General features: G+C 44.4%; 1 non-coding gene across 1 annotated transcript; it reads right to left on the bottom strand.

Moving 5' to 3' along the window:
• Positions 1 to 2,073: 2,073 nt before the first annotated feature.
• On the bottom strand, positions 2,074 to 2,155 carry trnas-gcu (transfer RNA serine (anticodon GCU)). The gene has a single exon. It is a non-coding gene; the product is annotated as a tRNA-Ser (tRNA).
• Between the last annotated feature and the right edge of the window lie 19,408 nt (positions 2,156 to 21,563).

Below are 21,563 nucleotides of genomic sequence, written 5' to 3'. Positions count from 1 at the left end.
TCGTGGTGGAATCTAGAACTAGGGGACACAGTTTCAGATTTAGGGGTTTTTCATTTAAGAAGGAATTTCTTCTCTCAGAGGGTCATTAATCTTTGGAATTCTTTACCGCAGAGAGCAGTGGAGGCTGGGTCATTGAATGTCTTCAAGATTTTTATCTACAAGATAGCCAAGGGTTATGTGGGCAGGCAAGAAAGTGGGGTTGAGGTCATGATCAGGTCAGCCATGATCCTATTGAATGGCGGAGCAAGCTCGAGCAGCCAAATGGCCTACTCCTGCTATTAGTTCTTCTGATCTTATGTTCGTATGATCACATTGCAGCTTGGTCCAAGCAGAGACGAAAGAGTGGAATTCCAGAGGAGAGGTGAGAGTGATTACCCTTGAGTGAGTGTGGCATCAAGGATCCCCAGCAAAATTGAAATCAATGGGAATCAGGGGGAAAACTCTCCACTTGTTGAAGTCATACCTCCCCCAAAACAAGATGTTGTGGTTCGTGGAGGCCAATCATCTCAGCCCAAGACATTGCCTCAGGAGTTTCTCAGGGTAGTGTCCTAGACCCAAACATCCCAGCTGTTTCATTGACGACTTTCTCTTCAACATAAGTCAGAAGTGGGAATGTTAGATGATGACTCACAACTCTTCAGATACTGAAGCAGTCTGTGCCTGCAAGCAGCAAGACCTGAACAACATTCAGGCCTATGCTGATAAGTGACAAGCAACCTTCTGGCCACACAAGTGCCAAGCAGTGAACATCTCCAATGAGAGAGAAAAAAAAATCTACCTTTTGATATTCAGAAGTATTATCATCGTTAAATCCCCCACCATCAACATCTTGACCAGAAACGTAACTGGACCAGTCACATCTATGCTGTGGCTATAAGCGCAGGTCAGAGATTACGAATTCTGCAGCGAGTATCTCACCTCCTGACACCCCAGATCCTGTCCACCATCTACAAGGCACAAGTCAGGAGTGTGATGGAATACATCCCACTCAACAACACTCAAGAAGCTCAACACCATCCAGGACAAAGCAGCGCACTTGATCGGCACCTCACCCGCCACCTTAAACATTCAATCCCTCCACAACCAGTAAACAATGGCTGCAGTGTGTACCATCTCCATATGCACTGCAGCAACTCGCCAAGTATCCTTCAACAGCACCTTCCAAACTCGTGACCACTACCACCTCAAAGGACAAGGGCAGCAGATGCATGGGAACTCACTACCTGCAGGTTCCCCTCCAAGTCACTCACCATCCTGACTTGGAACAATATAGCCATTTCTTCACTGTTGTTGGGTCACAATCCTGGAACTCCCTCCCCAATAGCACTGTGGGTGTTCCTGCACCATATGGACTGCATCAGTTCAAGAAGGCAGCTCTCCACCACCTTCTCAACGGCAATAGGAATGGGTAATAAATGCTAGCCTTATCAGCGATAGTCACACCCAAGAATGAATAAAAACCAAATCACTCTCCACAGATTCCCCACAATCTGGGCTTGGACATTTACTTCAGGAGCACAGAGCTTTATATCACTGCAACATGAGTTCCAATCTTCATATTCTGTGCACTTTTCACATTATTTTCTACCAGTCCACTAGCTTTTATTAATTCAGTATTCGGGTCTCTGCTCCTCCGCCGTTTCTAACATCGCACCTCATACAAAAAAACACTCTGATCTAAAGTAGGTAGTAGATGACCCCTCATTTTAAACACCATCTGCCAAAGCATTGCTCACTCACTTAATCTATCAAGAAGATTTGAAAATAAATTTCTTGCCAAAGGATAATTTTCTGCATCTGCTCCCTCGCCATTTTATTTTCCCATTTGTCTTTCACATGGTGCAAATCCAGAGAAAGTAAAGATGGAAGGAAGGTGGGGAGGAAAAATCCTGCTCCGTTTCGTGATCCCTATTTGATCTTCATTCCAGTGCAGTTTGGGTGAAGAATTCCAATTGTCTGTCTCAATTTTAATAAAGTATAACCAATTCTGGAATCACTGTCTGGACATTGACAAGAACAGGTTTCGAGGCTGACTTTACACATAAACAATACACTGAACAGTTCATAAACTAGCGACAAGGATGGGATTCAAACCCACTTGTGCAGAGCACAATGGATTAGCAGTCCATCGCCTTAACCTCTCCGCCACCTTGTCAGTTGCATAGACATCGCTGTCACCTTCAGCACAGATTCTGGCTGTGCAGCCAGCTGTGTAATGATGGAAATATATCTTCTGTCAGTAAATGAAGTTGGGAATGGAGCGGTGTGAAACATTTCCAGACCATGTCCAACACGTTTCTACTCAGTGTGAATACCCACCACGGAAAGACTGGAACATACAATCATTTCATCACATCATGATTAACATCACTCAGACACCTGAACCATTAGGTCACTGACGAAGTCATGAACACCGAATTTCTCATGAAATGGCAACTGAACTAACTGACTGGAAGAATTGCTTTAACTCCACATGATCAGCGAGGCACAGCCTCAGGCCGACTTGTCGGGTGGTGTAAACAGATATCACTGCTTCTGATCTTCACCAGAACAGAGAGTGAGATGTAACATTGATCATCAAACAGACTGTGAGAGAATACAACAGAATAAAACACATGGAGAGACACTGTGGAATAACAAATAGATTTGATTGGAATGTTGAAATTTTGATTGGAATGGATAAAACACCAGAAACAGCAGATTAAATTGGGATTCTCATCATTATATTGATCTGGGACAGAAAAGAGAAACTGATGGAAAGAAGAGAAGAAGGAAGAAAAGAAAGGATGGAACTGTTCAATTTTTTCAGTTTTTTCACTCGTCCATCAAAGCTGATAAAAAACGTTTCAAATAACAGAGAATTTCACCAAAAAGGGAGATTAAATGTTGCTGAAACCTTGGATTGAATAATGCCCCAACAGATCACCTGTTTAACTGTCTCCTCACTGGGGGATTTCAATCAGTGAGTAATATTATTCTCTACTTTTTTTGTTAATTGGTCCCAGAACTGTCACTTGGAATTAATATCTGTGTTCCGACTCCTGAATAATAAAATTGTGAGTTTCTCGATATTTTCTGGACACAGTTCCTGCTGAAAGAACTAAGAACTCTTTTCTAATTTACACAATACTATATACACACTCATCAAGCCTGCTAAGCTAGCATCCTTGGTGCTGCTCTCTCTTCTCCCAAACCTCATCTCATGTGACTGTTACGTCATCACTCTGACATTGGGAGGGGTTGATCCCACTAACTTCAGCATTAACCCGAGACATCCTTATACCACACTGTCTGTCCAAAAGAAATGGGTGGAGGGAACTTCCTTCATTTATCAAAACACCAACAGCGGCACAGTGGCGCAATGGTTAGCACCACAGCCTCACAGCTCCAGCGACCAGGATTCAGTTCTGGGTACTGCCTGTGTGGAGTTTGCAAGCTCTCCCTGTGTCTGTGTGGGTTTCCGCCGGGTGCTCTGGTTTCCTCCCACCTCCAAAAGACTTGCAGGTTGATAGGTAAATTGGCCATTGTAAATTGTCCCGAGTGTAGGTACATGGTTGGAGAATGGTGGGGATGTGGTAGAGAACATGGGATTAATGTAGGATTAGTATAAATGTGTGGTTGCTGGTTGGCACAGACTCGGTGGGCCGAAGGGGCTGTATCTCTAAATAAGAAAAGTAAAATAAAAGCTACCAGTCGTAAATCAACTCAAACCCATTAGAGAGATAGACGGAGACTGTCAGAGAACTTCCTGCATCCAGTCCTGACCCTGTCACACTCAGCAGCTTCTCACCCAGACCCCACTCTCATCAACACTGAACATTGTTACCTAGACCCTTCAAATACTGTTTATAAAAGGGAGAAAAATTCAAACTTCATCACAGCTAGATTGAATAGAACAAAGTTTAATATCTTCTCGTCATCACTCGGTAACCATATGAGACAGTCCTTAAATCAGTAGCATAAATTATCAGCTGTAAGAATGTTTGTCATTGGGTTGAATCATTTCTGCGTGAGGAATGTTCCAGCATCATAAACCAGGGGAACGTGTTGACTGAGCTGTGTCTTCATCTCTTCTGGGCGGTTGGACTGTTCACCCTTCATTCTGCTCTGATTCACTTTCCCAAAGCGGATCTGCAGATTCTCAAATCTGGAGACTGGGTTTTCTTATTTGGTTCCTTTTGATTTTTCTTCCTCCTGAATGATAATATATTCCAACCTCGGATGAACCTTTCCCTGTGTCCCGGTCTCGGTTAAAAGCGACAAATAACGGCACCAACATTCTGAAACATTCAACACGGTCACATTCTGCTTCAGTGAGATTAATGCTGAGGCAGTTTCCGTGTCGAATGCGATTGTGATCAAATTTCTCTCAAGGAAATTGTGAGTGATCAAGTATTTGCACTGAATTTCTGTGCAAGAAGGGACAGTTTCAAACAGCCATTCCCAAATCACTTCCTTCACAAAGACAAAGACTTTGCTGTCTTAACGTGTGACTCAACTTCACAAACAAATTTGAACTCGAAGTTCAGGAGAAGACAGAGATGTGAATGATTGACAGTGTAATCTTTAAATCATAATTTTCCGTTTCTTCGTTGAAGTGAGGCTCAACCCTAAGCCACTAGAGATCGCGGAAAGCTACAAACTTGGATCCAGAAATCAGAAAAGTAGTGAAACAGTTGGTGAGTACATTGTGACACTGAAGAATTTATCACCACATTGCAACATTGGCACATTCTTAGAACGTACATTATGAGACAGATTTGTGCTTATATTGGTGGATGAGAAAAGATACTAAACACACAAAATCCCAATTTGAGCTAGTGTTTATCATAACTTATTTGCTTTTACTCTATGCCTCTATTAATAAAGCCAAGTGTCCTGTTTGCTCTTCGCAACCTTTTCAAACCTTGATCAAAAAAGATTGTTGTACATTGTCTCATTCTTCCTCCCAAACTGTATCCCAACTAGATTGCTCTTTCCATGGAGATAGCATCAAAGAATGCTCGTGAATTTCGTCCTATGCCAGTGACAGTAACACACTTCAGAGGAACTTAAACACACTGGTAAAATGGGCTTTCACACAACAGATAAAATTTTACACAGAGAATTGTGAAGTGATACAGTTTGGGAGGAAGAATGAGACAATGTACACCAATCTTTTTTGATCAAGGTTTGAAAAGGTTGCGAAGAGCAAACAGGACACTTGGCTTTATTAATAGAGACATAGAGTAAAAGCAAATAAGTTATGCTAAACCTTTATAAAACAATGGGGCTGAATGGCCTACTCCTGCACCTCCACGGAAAGCTTCCACTCCAGGCTCGGACACCCTCTTCAGGATCACTCTCCATACATCCCGCCACTCCACGCACAGATATTTCCCTCAGGATCAGATAACAGCTCCACAGTCCTGCCACATCCAGTCGTGAATGGTGGTGGATAATTAAATAACGAACAAGATGAGGAGGCTCCAAAAACATTCACATCCTCAATGATGGTGGTGCTGAGCACGTCAGTGCAAAAGATGAAGCTGAAGCATTTGCAACCATCTTCAGTCAGAAATATTAAGTGGATTTGATCTGTGCTAATTTCAGCTCCTCATGATCGCTGGTGCCTTGGTTCTCTGGTGCTAATTTCAGAGTAAATCATGCAGCTTGACAATTGGAGCCAAAGAAAAAGACACAGGAGAGGTTGAAAGTGCCAAAACCTGGGATTGAACCAAGAACTGTTTAACTGTTAGTACAGCACGAACTCAACAAAGCTATTTCAACAACACACTAAAGCCACCATTCTGTCACTGCTTTGGAAGACAATCTATACATTAAAGTGTTTGTAAAAAGTTACAGAACACAACATGTGAGTAATATTCCCCATTGTTTTCTCAGCACTGATGGACTGTGAAGTGGGAGACAGCCAGAAGTCCCACTGTGCCACACTGACCCTGAGCTGTGAGTGAAATGAGATAAAGTTCAATCTTTAGCAGAGAGATTCTGGAGAGAGGTAAGAGTCCTGAATCAAGGAAAGACTTTCTGACACAATAGAGGCAAAATACTGCAGATGCTGGAAATCTGAAATAGTAACAAAAAGTGCTGGAAATACTCAATAGCTCTGGCAGCATCTGTGGTGAGAGAAACAGAGTTAACGTTTCTGGTTAGATTAGATTAGAGATAAAGCACTGAAACAGGCCCTTCGGCCCACCGAGTCTGTGCCGAGCATCAGCTACCCATTTATACTGATCCTACATTCCTACCAAACATCCCCACCTGTTCCTATATTTCCCTAACACCTACCTAAACTAGTGACAATTTATAATGGCCAATTTACCAATCAACCTGCAAGTCTTTTGGCTTGTGGGAGGAAACCGGAGCACCCGGAGAAAACCCACGCAGACACAGGGAGAACTTGCAAACTCCACACAGGCAGTACCAGGAATCGAACCCAGGTCCCTGGAGCGGCGAGGTGGCGGTGCTAACCACTGCGCCACTGTGCTGGTCTGTGACCTTTCATCAGAACTGACACAGGTTAGAAAAGAATTAGGTTTTAAACAAGTGAAGGGGAGGGGCATGTGGGAGAGAACAAAGGGGAAGGTGTTTGATAGGGCAGAGGGCAGGAGAGATTAAATAACAAAGCTGTCCGGGGACAAAGGCAAAGAGTGTGTTAATGCTTGTGGTTGCCTGACACCAGTCATGCTCTGATGTTATTGAACACAATGTTCAATCCACAAGGCTGCAGAGTGCCGAATCAAAAGTTCGGGTGCTGCTCCTCGAGCTTGGGTTGATTTTAACTGGAACACTGGACCAGACCAAAGACAGAAATGTTGACATGAGAGCAGGGGGAGTTTTGAAATGGCAAGCAACCAGAAGCTCAGGGTCATGATTTCGGCCTGAGCAGAGGTGTTCCACCTAATCTGCGTTTGGTCTCTCCAGTTTAGAGGAGACCGCATTGTGAGCAGTGAATACAGTATACATAATTGAAAGAAGTACAAGTAAATCGCAGCTTCACCTAAAAGGAGTGTTTGGGGCTTTAGATAATGAGCAGAGAGGAGGGATAAGGGCAGGTATTATATCTCCTGCGATTGCATGGGAAAGTGCCTTGGGAAGGGGACAAGGTATCGGGGGTAATGGAGGAGTGGACCAGGGTGTCACGGAGGGGACAATCCCTTCCAAATGTTGACAGGGGATGGGAGGATGCGTTTGGTGGTGGCATCACGCTGGAGGTGGCGGAAATGGTGGAGGATGATCCTTTGGATGTGGAGGCAGGCGGGGTGGAAAGTGAGGACAAGGGGAACCCTGTCGCAGTTCTGGGAGGGAGGGGAAGGGGGCAGGCAGAGGTTGAGAGTCCTGTCAACTAAACTGGGAGGGGGCGGGGGGGGGGGAGTAGTTGAAATCTGGTGATGTTGTTGAATTTAATTTCAAACACTCCTTGAACTCTCTGCTGATGAAGACTGAAAAAGGGAAGAACAACCACACAACAAGGGTCTCAAATCCAAGACCCTGAGATTAAAAGTCTCATGCTCTACCAACTGAGCTAACAAGGCCTGATACAGTACTTCTACTCTGTCTGTTATTGGACGGATGCAGCTGTTGGCTCCACCCCAAGGGCCGGAATTTGTTCCACCAACTATGAAGCAGTTTCCGATCAATTCCCCAGATTATCAGTAAATCCACTTCCAGAAGCCCCAAAGTGTGATATATTCCTCTCACTCATCAATAATAAAACTGAAATCTTTTTACCTTCCAAATGCTGCCATCTATTTTGTCAGTATTTATTTCTCTCTCCTTTTTATTTAGTTCATGCATTTCTTCAGAATTTTTTTTTCAATTATATCTGAGGGAAGAAATGAACAGATCTGGCAGCTCAAAACTGGGCATCCATGAGGCACTGTGGGCCATCAGCAGCAGCAGAATTGTATTTAAACACAATATGTTACCTCATGACCTGACATATCCCTCACTCTACCATTACCATCAAGCCAAGGGAGCAATAGTGGTTCAATGAAGTGTGCAGGAAGGCATGTCAGGAGCAGCACCAAGGAGACCTAAAAATGAGTGAAGCTACAACACAGGACTACTTGCATGTCATATAGCGGAAGCATCATGCAATAGACAAAGCTGAGTGATCTCACAACCAACAGATCAGATCAAAGCTCTGCAGTCCTGCCACATCCAGTCCTGAATGGTGGTGGATAATTAAACAATTAACAGGAGGACGAGGCTCCACAAATATCCCCATCATTAATGATAAGGGAGACCAGTATATCAGTGCAAAATACAAGGTTGAATCATTTGCAACCATCTTCAGCCAGAAGTGCCAAGTAGATGATCCATCTCGGCCTCCTCCTGAGGTCCCCAGCATCACAGGTGCCAATCTTCAGCTAAATCCACTTCACTCCACATGATATCAAGAAATGGCTGAAGGCTCTGGATACTGACAACATCCTGGCTGCAGTGCTGAAGACTTGTGCTCCAGAACTAGCCACGCCGCCCACCAAGCTACAACACTGGCATCTACCCAGCAATGTGGAAAATTGCCCAGGTATGTTCTGTATACAAAAGGCAGGACAAATCCAACCCGGTCAATTCCTGCCCGATCAGCCTCCTCTTGATCATCAGTAAAGTGATGGAAGGTGTCGTTGACAGTGCTATCAAGCAGCACTTACACAGCAATAACCTACTCACCAATGCTCATTTTGGGTTCCGCCAGGGCCACGTAGTTCCTGACCTCATTATTGCCTTGGCCCAAATATGGACAGAAGAGCTGAATTCAGGAGGTGAGGTGAGGTGACAGTGACTGCTCTTGCCAAGGGCATCAAGGAGCCCTTGCAAAATTGAAGTCAATGGCAATCAAGGAGAAAAATCTCCACTATTTGGAGTCATACCTTGCGCAAAGGAATATGGTGCTGGTTGTTGGTGGCCAATCATCTCAGTACCAGACATCGCTCAGGAGTTCCTCAGGGTAGTGTCCTCGGCCCCAACCGTCTTCAGTTGCTTCATCAAAGAACAAACAAAGAACAAAGAAAATTACAGCACAGGAACAGGCCCTTCGGCCCTCCAAGCCTGCGCCGATCCAGATCCTAAACATGTCGCCTATTTTCTAAGGGTCTGTATCTCTTTTCTTCCTGCCCATTCATGTATCTGTCTAGAATCAATAAACTTCCTTCCATCATACGGTCAGAAGTGGAAATGTTCACTGATGATTGCAAAATGTTCAGTTGCATTAGTAACTCCTCAGATACTGAAGCAGTCCGTGTCCACATGTAGAGAGACCTGGGCAAGATTGGGCTTGGACTGATAAGTGGCAAGTAACATGCACGCCACAAAAATGCCAGGCAATGACCATTTCCAACAAGAGTGAATCTAACCATCTCCCCTTGACAGTCAATGACATTAACATGGCTGAATCCTTCACAATCAACATCCGGGGGGTTACCAATGAGCAGAAACTGAATTGGATCAGTCATATAAATACCGTAGCTACAAGAGCAGGTCAGAAGCTGGGAATTCTGCTGCAAGTAACTCACCTCCTGTCCACCATCTACAAGGCACAAGTCAGGAGTGTGATGTAATACTCCCCACTTGCCTGGATGAGTGGAGCTCCAACAACACCAAAGAAACTCAACACCATCCAGGACAAAGCAGATCACTTGATCAGCACTCCATCCACTACTTTAAATATTCACTTCCTGCACCACCAGTGAACAGTGGCGGCAGTGTGTACCATCTACAAGATGCACTGCAGCAACTCACCAAGCCTCCTTCGACAGCACCTTCCAAACCCCCAACCTCGACCACCTAGCAGGACATTGGATGAATGGGAACACCACCATCTGCACGCTCCCCTCCAAGTTACACACCGTCCTGACTGGGAACTATATCACCATTCCTTCACTGTCACTGGATCAAAATCTTGGAACTCCCTTCCTAACAGCACTGTGGGTTTACGTACAACACATGGACTGCAGCAGCTCCAAAAAGGCAGCTCACCACCACCTTCTCAAGGGCAATTCAGGATGGACAATAAAGGCTGCGTTTGCTGACAACGCAACCACTAGGTGGCACAACTCGCTTTCTCCCCCTGCTTTGCACCGGCCGCTTCCACCCTCCATAGTCGCTCGCTCCAGACCTCGCTGCTCCCCCCCCCTACTTCCTTGGCCGATTGTCTCCCGATCATGTCACCCCATTCTCCAGTCGTTCGCTCACTCCCCACCCCCCCTCCCCTCCAGCCACTAGCTCTAGGCTGCGCTGCTTCCCTTCTCTCGGCCACTTGCTCCCACGTTTGTCCAGTCTCCACGCGCCGCCCGAAGAAGCAAGGTGGGCTGCAAAGTGTGACGTAGGAGTGAGTAGTGAGTGGCCTAGAGGAGGGAAGTGGCACGGCCTAGAGCTAGCGGCTGGAGCGGGGGTTGGGGGGCAGAGAGCAAGCGGCCATAGAACTGGATGACGCGAGTGGGGAACAATTGTCCAGGGGAGCATCGAGGTGTAGAGCGAGCGGCTGAGGGGAGGAAGCGTCGAGGCCTGGAGCGAGTTGCCGAGGGGGGAGAGCTCCAGCCTCAAAGTCTCCTATTCAGCCGCTTCCTCCAGCTGAGTGAGGGGCTGGATACCTGATGACGCTTTAGCGCACATGTGCGAAGATGGACCAAGCGCGGATATGCGATGATGTTGGCGCTGCGCAATGACATCATCCTCCACATGTGCCACTTAATCCTGGCAAGATGTAGCTGTGCCTATGCACAGCTTGGCACAGTCCGATGATGTCAGCGGGCCGCTCCGTTGACAGGAATCACATTGTGTCAGCAGTGCCCACATCCCATGAAAGAATAAAAAAGAGATTTACCACAATGGTAGCAGGGTGAGGGATTTCAGTTATGTGGAGAGATTGAAGAAGCTGGGGTTGTTCTCCTTGCAGCAGAGAAAATTCAGAAAAGATTTGACACATTTGTTCAAAGTCATGAAGTTCTTCAATAGTTTAAATAAGGAGAAACTGTTTCCAGTGGTAAAAGGGTCAGTAAGCAGAGGACACAGATATCAGGTGATTGGCAGAAGAACCAGAGGTGACATGAAGAACCATTGTTCACACAGCAATGTGTTGTGATAAAGAAAGAAAAGTCTTGCATTTATATAGCACCTTTCAAGACCACTGGACATATCAAAGCACTTTGTAGACAATGAAATACTTTTGAAGTGTAATCACTGTTGTAATGTCAGAAATGCAGCAGCTAATACCCACAAACAGCAATGTGATAATGACCAACTGATCTGATTGAGGGACAAATATTGATCACAACACCAGGGAGAATTGCTCTTCACTTGTTTGGAATTGCAGCATGGGATCTTTTACATTCACCCAAACATGCAGACCAGGTTTTGGTTTAACATCACACCTGAAAGGCAGCACCTTCAACACCCTGAGTGCTGCACTGGAGTGTCAGCTGTGAAATCTGAACCCAGAAGCTTGTGATTTCGAGGTGAGTGTGACCAACTGAGCCACAGCTTTTACCTGAGTCTCAATCCTTCTACCAACAATTTCTATCGGGTCTGTCACGACCCCTCATGATTGTGAACACCTCTATCAAATCTCCTCTCTAAAGAGAACAATCCCAGCTTCTCCAATCTATCCACATAACTGAAATGCTAACCACATGTTGCAGAAATCGATTTTTCCTCAAGTTCCTTCTGGTTTTGTGAGTCACCTTAAATCTATAACCTTCGGTTATTGAACTTTCAGCAGTTAGAAACAGTTCCTCAGTATTTACTCTACCTCAAACCTTCAAGGAAGCTCTGCAAAGTAACTGAAAATCAAGTTGTCAGAAGTGGGATTTAAACACATGCCTCCAGTGAAAGCTGCAACCTGAACAGAGAAGCTGAAACCGCTCAGTCACCTCAACTGTTCAGACCTTTTTGACCTCGTCCTCACTTCTGTACTTGGAAAGGTTCACTCAGTTCAGGAACTTGTTCAATGTTGCTGGAATGCTCAGTGATTGGGATATTAACTCCCCCGGGTTTTCCTGAGCTTGTTCTCGGTGTATGGGGATGTTTGTCCTGGGCTGTGGAATCTTGCATCCCTGTAATGGACATTAACCCACTGATTGAATCTGTATTCACTGCTTTCCACTGGTGCTGGGTAATTGCAGAGCGTGGGGCTGGAATGTTGCTGCTTGTCCCGGCCTCACTCACTCTGGGAAAGAGTGAATAATTGATGCATCTGTTTCTGTATCTGAAATGTGACTTCGATCTGCTGTTATTAACCGAGGCAGCGCTGCAGAAGGATACGTTAATAATCTCTCACTAATCAACTGCAAACAGTCAGAATGTGTAACTTTGAGCAGCGCTTTCTGCACCGTCAGGGCTGGAAAGTTGAGGGAGGGAGAGACACTGTCAGTATCTGAGTGTGTACAGCACTGTACAGAGAAAGAGCCAATATACCGGGGCTGAGACACAGTGCATCTTTTCACATTTAATCACAATAATATCCACAGTCAGGAGCTGAAAATGATGAAAAACCGAATAGCAAGAGCAAAATTAAGAAATGTAAGTAATTATAGATTAGCTGATCAGCTTTCACTGTGTTACCTGGTAGTCTACTGTTTTATATTCAATGCTGTCTCCACTGTGGCCAGGGAATGATTTCTTCTCAAAGGCTGAACATTAACAAAACTGCTTGTAATTTAAAATCTTTTAAAAGTATTTCCATGGAGCTAATGGGGCAAAGTCAAATAACTGCATCAATTATAGGAGAGCTGGTTGGTGATGACGTGGATGTGTCTGCAGTGTGCAGGACCAGACTGTTTCTATAGATTCACAATGAATGTTCCATCTTTATTTATAACAGTAAAACTGATCGTGGACAATGGCTATTCTGGTTGCAGCAACCTGAAGCTTTAACTCATTAACATCCTACTTTAGGGTAATTTAGAAAGCACAACATGCAGCTCTGTCAGTTAGTGTGCTTGTTTGTTCACCCACAATTTGATGGTTCAAGCACATAAATGGATGAGGCTTTATTAACTTAAACTCTTCTACATCTGCTATATTACTCTTGCTGTTGATTTTTCAAAGATAAGGTTCATCAAGTCTTTCTTTATGAAATCCATGCTGACTGTGTTTTATTATTTTTCATTTCCATCTGTATTTTCTACTTTGGAAGATTACAGGATATTATCATTTTTTTTATTCATTCATGGGAGGTGGGTGTCGCTGGCTCGGCCAGCATTTATTATCCATCCCTAATTGCCTTGAGAAGGTGGTGCTGAGCTGCTTTCTTGAACCATTGCAGTCCATGTGCTGCTGTTATGAAGAGAGTTCCAGGATTTTGACCCAGCAACAGTGAAGGAACGGTGATACAGTTACAATTCAGGATGGTGTGTGGCTTGGAGGGGAACTTGCAGGTTGTGGTGTTCCCATGCATCTGCTGCCCTTGTCCTTCTAGGTGATAAAGGTCGCGGGTTTGGAAGGTGCTGTCTCAGGAGCCTTGGCACATTGCTGCAGTGCATCTTGTGGATGGTACACACTGCTGCCACTGTGTGCCAGTGATGGAGGGCATGAATGTTGTAAATGGGGTGCCAATCAAGCGGGCTGCTTTGTCCTATTGAGTTTCTTGAGTATTGTTGGAGCTGCACCCAGCCAGACAAGTGGAGAGTATTCCATCATACCCCTGACTAATGTACAGGCTTTGGGGAGTCAGGAGGTGAGTTACTTGCCGCAGGATTCCTAGTCTCTGACCTGCTCTTGTAGCCATAATATTTATATGGTTACTGCATTTCAGTTTCTGTTCAATGGTAACCCCCAGGTTGTTGAGAGTGGGGGATTCAGCGATGGTAATGCCATTGAATGTCAAAGGGAGATGGTTAGATTCTCTCTTGTTTGGGATGGTCATTGTCTGGCAGTTGTGTGGTGATAATCTTATACATCTTTATTGTAGGGTACTCTATTGTACTGTTGAGTGACTACACTTTAAAGTCCTTCCTTCATTGGCTGTAAAAGGCTTTGCAATGTCCTGTGGTCGTGAAATGCAAGTCTTGCTTTTTCCATTGTTATCAGTGTCATTGTGATCAAAAGATAGGATTCATGAGCACAAAGTGTAAATCAATTTTGATTAAAATAATGGAAAAGTATCTATATTTTTGCACTGTACTTAATAATCTCCATCTTCCTATCCTTACCAAGTACAAAGTCTTTGACCCTGAAATTGATTCCACAATCGCAGTCCCTCAGACAATTTCAGCTCAGTTCTGATGAAAGGTCACAGATCTGAAATGTTAACTCTGTCTCTCTCTCCACAGATGCTGCCAGACCTGCTGAGTATTTCCAGCATTTTCTGTTTTTATTTCAGATTTCCAGTATCAGCAGTATTTTGCTTCTGTGTTACTTTGAAAGTTAAAACTGACCCACCTGTCTACAATTCACACTGGGGTCTCCCATGAAATGATTCTGTATAATGTTGATGGAAGGAATACAGACTCCGAGCACAGAACTTCCTGTGGGGAATTGGGGATATGAAAACCAGCAGACTTTGCAGGAATTTCCACTGGGAGCACAAATTCACAAAATCTACCTTTTATATATCGATTCATTTTGATTGTCCTTCTGGAAAATTATTTTGAAACCATTTAAACATCAACCCACAGCTCCATGACTGGGTCAATTATGAGGTCATCCTCTGACAGGTCATGTGACAGCTGGAGCCACAAGACATCAGAACCAGATTTGTGACTGGATTAAAACCCGGAATCCTGTCATAATGGCTTTTCAAATAAAGCTGTTGCTGTTTGAAAACACAGCAGTTAAACTTTCTGCCTGACCATGAGGGGAGCTAGGGAGAAATTTACAAAACTAAATCCTTTTACAAAATAGTTCAAAAACCATTCACTGAAAAATCATGTGAGGACTCATATGCAGTAGAGAAACAAGCAGAATACAGAAAATACAGAGGAGAGCTGAAAAAGGAAAAGAGATCAGCAAGATGTATGAGAAAAGATTAGCAGGTCACATAACTGGGAACACTGAAGTCTTTTACCAAACATATGAAAGGGTGGGTCAATTAGGAGATCCTGTGGAGGCAGAGGGTGTGGCTGAGGTACCAATTAAGTACATTTCATCTGTCATCACAAAACAAACGTGTGCTGCAAATGTCACAGTAAAGGAGGAGGAAGTGGAGAATTTGGAGGGGATGAAAATAGATAAAGAGGAGACAATTACAAGGTTAGCAGTACTCACACCTGTCTACAGGTCACCCGGTCTGGATGGGCTGCATCCTGGGTTGCTGAGGGAATTCAGGGTGGAAATAGCAGAGACTCGAACCACAATCTTTCAATCCTCCTTGAATATGGGAATGATGCCAGAGGACTGGAGGATGGAGGTAAGCTTGGGTAGTTCGATCTCAGTTTAACTTGACCATTTTTATCATGTATCCATTGTCATAACTAACAACGTTAAGAAAGCCATTTTATAATGAACACATGACCAAAGGAACCATTTTGTGTTCAGTACTAACGTTTATATCCTGTATAATTAATGAGTAGCTACCCATCCTGAAACAGATGATTGTAAAAGTAACTAACCTTGATTGAGTTATAATTAAAGAATCAATAAACATTTTAGAGAGAATGGGTTTTCATTTAAAGTTAGTTCAATCTAATTACTGTGAGTTTCTGTGTCTGTGTGGGAAAGGACAGTTTCAGCTAAATGTATTTAAACAATGGACCTTTCTCTGACCCCTGATAAAACCCATGGTATGGTACATCGTGACCTTCAAGAGTCTGGATTTAATGAATAGGAAACTTGTTTCAGATCAGATTGGGAGACAGTGTGAAACCACTCCATTGTACTCATGTCTGAGATTCTGAGCACAGGTGGCTGTTAGTGGAAGACATTAATAAGAACAAATTAAATGTACCTAGCAACAGCTAGGACCAATTATTATTTTACATGGTGGTGTGATGGCCATCCAGGGGTTAAAAGTAGGGATCTTGTAAGGTTTCAGTGTGCAGGAACACGAGAAGGCCTCAGGGGTAAATGCTCAGATTATCGACCAATTTCTCCACCTGATGAGGGATCTAGACTGGACAAAGAGGACCGTGACACTCTGAGACCAAGCTCGACCAGTCCCCAGAGCTGTAAAGTTATCTTCCCCAAGTTTGTTAAGTATAATTTTACTTTCAATTATTAAGTACTATTTTACTTTCAATAAAAGTTCTGGACTTATTAATGAAGTATCCTGTTGCTTTAATTGGTTAAAGTCATTCCCAAAGTGATTGTCTGCAATAGACTTTCCAGAATTAAAAGATAAGTCTGCAAGGGTTGTGAATATTACAGCCCTGTTTAAAAAGAGAGATAAACCCAGGAACTACAGACCAATTAGTCTAATGTCGGTGGTGGGGAAACTTTTAGACACAATTATCCAGGAGAAAATTAACTGTCACTTGGTGGAACATGGGCCTAATAAACGACAGCCAGTACAGATTGGTTAACAGAAGATTGTGTCTGAAATAATTAATGAATTAATTTCTTTGATGAAGTTTCAGAGAGAGTTGACGAGGGTGGTGAGGTTAATGGTGCGTGTCTGGACATCAAAATTGTGTTTGAATAGATACCATAAACTAGACTTGGGGCAGCACAATGGCACAGTGGTTGGCACTGCAACCTCACAGCTCTCGCAACCCAGGTTCAGTTCTGGGTACTGCCTGTGCAGAGTTTGCAAGTTCTCCCTGTGACTGTGTGTGTTTCTGCTGGGTGCTCCGGTTTCCTCCCACACGCAAAGACTGCAGGTTGATAGGTAAATTGGCTGTTGCAAATTGCTCCTAGTGTAGGTAAGAGAATGGTGGGAATGTGGGACGGAATATGGGATTATGGTGGAGGATTACTATAAATGGGTGGTGATTGGTCAGCACAGACTCAGTGGGCCGGATGGCCTGTTTCAGTTTTCCATCTCTCTCCGACTTGCTAACAAAATTCAAGCAGATGGGATTAAAGGGGCAGTGGCAGTGTGGATCCAAAATTGGCTGCAGGGTAAAAAGTAGGGTGAATGCTTGTTTTTCAGAATGGAGGGAGTAATACAGTAATGTCCTTGTTGTTGCAATATGTTCAATGTCAGACCCCGAGCTGTCCGAGGGATGGGGCAATTTGTGATGTTCCTGTGGTTGCAATCTTTGCAGTGTCTGACCTTGATCTGTCACAGGGACGTGGCATTTATGAGGTCCCTGTGGGGTGCTGTTTGTTTGGTGTATCACACTGACCTGTCCCAGAGAGCGGGAAGGTTGTGATGTCCTTGTGGGTTGCAATCTGTTCAGTGTCTGTCTCTGATCTGTACCAGAGATGGGGCAGTGTGTGATATCCTTGTGCATGTCATACAGGCCCACTGGTGTGTGGTTCCATCCTGATGCCAAGAAACAGAGCCCCATCTCTGGGCAAAAAGTCTCACTTCTCAAGGGGTGTCTCGAGAAGACACAGTGGCGCAGTGGTTAGCACTGCAGCCTCACACCTCGAGTGACCCGCGTTCGATTCTGGGTACTGCCTGTGTAGAGTTTACAAGTTCTCCATGTGACTGCGTGGGTTTCTGCCGGGTGCTCTGGTTTCTTCCCACAGCCAAAGACTTGCAGGTTGATAGGTAAATTGGCCATTGTAAATTGCCCCTAGTGTAGGTAGGTGGTAGGGGAATTGAGGGGATGTGGCAGGAATATGGGATTAATGTAGGATTAGTATAAATGGGTGGTTGATGGTCGGTACAGATTCGGTGGGCTGGAAGGACCTGTTTCTGTACTGTATCTCTAAATAAATAAATAAGAAGGCTGAGGCAGTAAACCTGGTCAGTAAATCCGGAGTGGAGTCCTGGAGGCGGTTACCTGTGACTTATCAGGCAGTTTTCCAGCAACTCCTACAGCAGAACTGGTAACAAACAGTACTGGTTTTTCCTTTCCTTTGGACAAAACGAGCAATGCTGAGAGGGGGTCCTGATGCTCAGGGTCTCCATACTGTTTGCCCAGGCCTGTGCCCCAGAGAGGACACTCCAGCTTCGTGGTTAAACATGAGCACAACCCGGGAATAAACAGTTACTGATTATAAGCTCTCATTCAATTGGTGTAGAGTATGAGCGCCAGGGGTTACTTCGGACAGTGGGAGAGCTCTTAGTGTCTCATTGGATAGCTGCCAGTCACTCCAAGCTGGGCAGCCCCCAGTCAGTTAGGTGCTGTGAAGCCACGACCTGCTTGCTTCAATGGGTGCTTGGAGCTTAGAGAGTCATCTCTCAACAGGCGGATTGATAATCTATGCACCAAGAAAAACAAACTCAACAAAGAAGACACCAGTCCTTCGCATCACAAGCTGGAATGTGAGGAACATGTGTCCTGGCCTTACCGACAACCTTCTGCAGGTTGATGACACACACAAGACAGCTGTGATCGACAAGGAACTCACAATGCTCAATGTGGACATTGCTGTGCTGCAAGAAACTAGACTCGTTCAAAGTGGATCCCTCAAAGAGAAACACTATACCTTCTTCTGGCAGGGGAAAGCCCAAGAGGCAACTCGTGAGCATGGAGTGGGTTTCACAGTAAAATACACGCCACTTGAGATGAGTGAACCACCCACAGTAGGCTCAGACAGACTTCTTACTCTTCACTTGTCAACACGTGTGGGCCCAGTTAATCTCATGTGCATCTATGTCCCGACACTCACCTCCACCCCAGATGTCAAGGATCAATTCTATGTGACACTTGACACTGCCATCAGTAGAATTCCCAGCACTGAGGGACTGTACCTTCTAGGAGACTTCAACACAAGCTTGGGTACTGACTACACAGCTTTGCCAATGTGCATAGGGCACCAGGGGATTGGCAAGATGAATGAAAATGTACAGAGGTTGCTGGAGCTATGCTGTCACCATGGATTCTGTGTGATGAACAGCTACTTCCAGGTCAAGCTGTGCTACAAGGTGTCCTGGAGACATCCGAAATCATGCCATTGGCACCAGCTAGACCTTATCTTCACCAGACATAACACCCTCAGCAGTGTCCTCATCACTCGCAGCTATCACAGCGCTGACTGTGACACTGATCACTCCCTGGTGTGTAACAAGGTCAGGCTTCAGCCAAGGAAGCTTCATCCATCCATGATGAAAGCTCATCTTCTGATCAACACTTGCCGAACCACTGATCCAGAAAGGACCCAGGAGTTCCTCAACATCCTCGATCAGGCTCTTTCAGACAACAATGCTCAAGGCCTCAGTGCAGTGTCAAAGTGGAATCATCTGCACACCACCATCTATAACTCTGCACTCACTGTGTATAGGAAAAGAGATGGGAGGAATGCTGACTGGTCTGAGGCTTATTGGACTGAAATGGAGTCAGTTACTGTAACTAAGAGGAGAGCCCTCATGAACTACAAACAAGTCCCCAGCAAACAACATCTAAATGCTCTCAGAGCTGCCAGAAACAAGTCTCTGCAGACTGCTCGACACTGCACCAATCAATACTGGTTAAAACTCTGCTGCTGAATCCGGGGATGCTAGAGGGATGTATGAAGGAATTAAGAAAGCAATGGGCCCAGTAGTAACTAAATCAGCACCTTTTGAAGACAAAGAGAGGGGTGATCATCACTGAACCTAACAAGCAGATGGAAAGGTGAGTGGAGCATTATCTTGAACTCTACATAACGGAGAACATTGTCATTGAAGTCGCTCTCAGTGCCATTCCAGACTTCCCTGTCATGGAGGAACTGGACAGTGAGCCCTCCATAGTCGAGCTCAACAAGGGCTCAAAACATGCGCGATGCAAACATTGTCACCTTGTACAAAATTAAGGGGGATCGCAGTGACTGCAGCAATTATCGGAGCCAGCTACTCAGTTCCACTCACCTGCTCGATCCCTTTCCTCCTGCAAGTTCCTTTGCTTCAGGTATCCATCCAATTTCCTTTTCAAATCATTGATTGTCTCTACTTCCACCACACTCGTGGGTCAGGACATTACTACTCACAGCATAAAAAAATTCCACCTCACCCAAGGATGGGAAATATTTATATCTTCTATATTTAGCTTATTCCCTATCTCTACGAGAATAGAATGGCAGTCAACATGAAAGGGAACCCAAAAATCTTCGAGCAGTATATAAATAATAAGCAGGTAGTCAGCGGTCAAGTGGGCCCCATTAGGGACAAAGAGGGTAATATATACTTAGAGCTGCAGGGCAATGTTAATCTAGTTAATAAGTACCTTGTATCAATGATCACTAAGGAAGTGGAATTTCACAAAATAACAGTAGGAGTGGAGAGTGTAGAGGCAATGGAGAGGGTACAAATTGAGAGAGGGAGGTACTGAAAAGGCTGGTTATGCTTCAGGAAGATAAATTACCTGGTCCGGATGGCTTTCATCCCAGATTGCGAAAGGAAATGTGGATGCAGATAACAGAAAGGCTTTCTATAATCTTCCAATCTTCCCTGGATATGGGGGAGGTGTCAGAGGATTAAACAGTGGCAAATGTGACACCCTTATTCAAGAAAGGGTGTAAGGACAGTCCGGCTAACTACAGGCCAGTTAGATTAACAGCAGTGGTGGGTAAGGTTTCAGAAAGAACAATCAGGGAAAAAATCAACAGTCACTTGTAGAGGTTTGAGTTAATTCAGGAGCGTGAGCATGGATTTATAAATGGGAGTTCATGCTTGACTAATCTAACTGAATTTTGTGATGAACTAACAGAGAAGGTTTATGAAGGGCATGCAGTGGATGTTGTTTATGTGGATTTTAAGAAACGACACATAAAAGGGTGATTAACAACATTGAGGTTCATGGAATAGGAGGGTCAGTGTCCAATTGGATAGAAAATTGGCTTAAGGACAGAAAACAGCAAGTCGTAATAAATGATTCATTCTCAGACTGGAAGGTTGTCGACAGTGCTGTTCCCCAAGGGTCACTGCTGGAACCACTGCTTTTTACTTGCGACAGATAAATGACTTGGATCTTGGAATATAGAGTAGAATCTCAAAATATGCCGATAACACCAAACTTGGAGAAGTGGCAAACAGTGAGGATGAAATGAACCACCTGCAACAAGACAGTGATCGGCTAGCAGAATGGGCAGACAGGTGCAGATGGATTTTAATAGTGACTAGTGTGAGGTGATGCATTTTAGCAGAAGGAATAGGGAGAGGCAATATATACTTAATGGCACAGTTCGAAAGAGTGTGCAGGAATAGAGGGACCTGTTCACTGAACAATGAACAACGTGAACAATTACTTCTTGTTGTGTGCTCTCAGATTTGTCACCTTCACTGGACTGGAGTGAGGTGACATCTACTGGCAGGAAGCAAGAACTGCAATCAAGCAGCAGAAATTCCATCGTCTGTCAGGGTGAAAGAAACATTGCAATGTGAGGAAATAGTGAATGGGTTTGATTGGGTTGATGGAGACATGATTCCACTTGTGGTGGAGTCCAAAGCAAAGGCCAGAAATATAAAATTGTCATTATTAAAAGATATGAGGAATTCATGATAAATGTATTTAGGTAGTGTGTGGGTGGAATCTAGATAAAATAGAAAGTGAGATTGGGTGGACAGAAGCAGTGTGAAAGGATGGCTCAAACAA

The sequence above is a fragment of the Heterodontus francisci genome, unplaced genomic scaffold (assembly GCF_036365525.1).
Source record: "Heterodontus francisci isolate sHetFra1 unplaced genomic scaffold, sHetFra1.hap1 HAP1_SCAFFOLD_102, whole genome shotgun sequence".
NCBI classification, from domain to species: domain Eukaryota; kingdom Metazoa; phylum Chordata; class Chondrichthyes; order Heterodontiformes; family Heterodontidae; genus Heterodontus; species Heterodontus francisci.
This window is presented reverse-complemented; position numbering and strand designations above follow the sequence as displayed.